This window comes from Capsicum annuum, chromosome 7 (assembly GCF_002878395.1).
Source record: "Capsicum annuum cultivar UCD-10X-F1 chromosome 7, UCD10Xv1.1, whole genome shotgun sequence".
Taxonomy (NCBI): domain Eukaryota; kingdom Viridiplantae; phylum Streptophyta; class Magnoliopsida; order Solanales; family Solanaceae; genus Capsicum; species Capsicum annuum.
In genome coordinates, this window is record NC_061117.1 from 71,097,039 (window position 1) to 71,097,670 (window position 632).

Consider the following 632-nt stretch of genomic DNA (forward strand, 5'->3'; position numbering starts at 1 on the left):
GTGGGCAACCTTGTGACAAAACTTTTTCTCTTTTTATTACTCCAAAAATTTTGGATTGTGAAATTTGATATATACTTCCTTTTTGTTTCTAGCGGGAGGAGCAATTGACCCTCTTTGGCGAATTTTCATGCCATGTGTGGTGAGCTTATTTATCCAAATCTCATATGTACTTGTACCATCTACAACTTTCCCCATTAGTCTCAAGGATAATTTTGATTTTATTTGGTTGGTGAGATGATCCTAGGCAATTTTTGTGACATTAGAAGGCCACTTTAGCCTAAAAAGCCTACCTTTGTATAGAAATTATCCCAAGTCTCCCACTTTAAGACCTTGAACCTTTCTTTGGCAAACATATTGCAAGCCGTGAGCCTTTTAATTCTTATCCCTATTTTGAACCCTATCCTCCTTGAACTAAAAAAATACAAAGTAAGGCTAAAAGACTAAGTTGTGGTGGTAAAGATTGGTAGAGGTAACTTAAGGCCATGAAGATGTAAGTGAGTGCCTAAGATATTAAGCATTGAAAACAAATGAGTAAGAAAAAGAAAGTACCCAACATAGAAAAAAAGTGCATGAAATATGCAAGAAAAAGAAATGAAAAGAAAAAGGGTGAACCAAAGTAGGCACATTTGTAA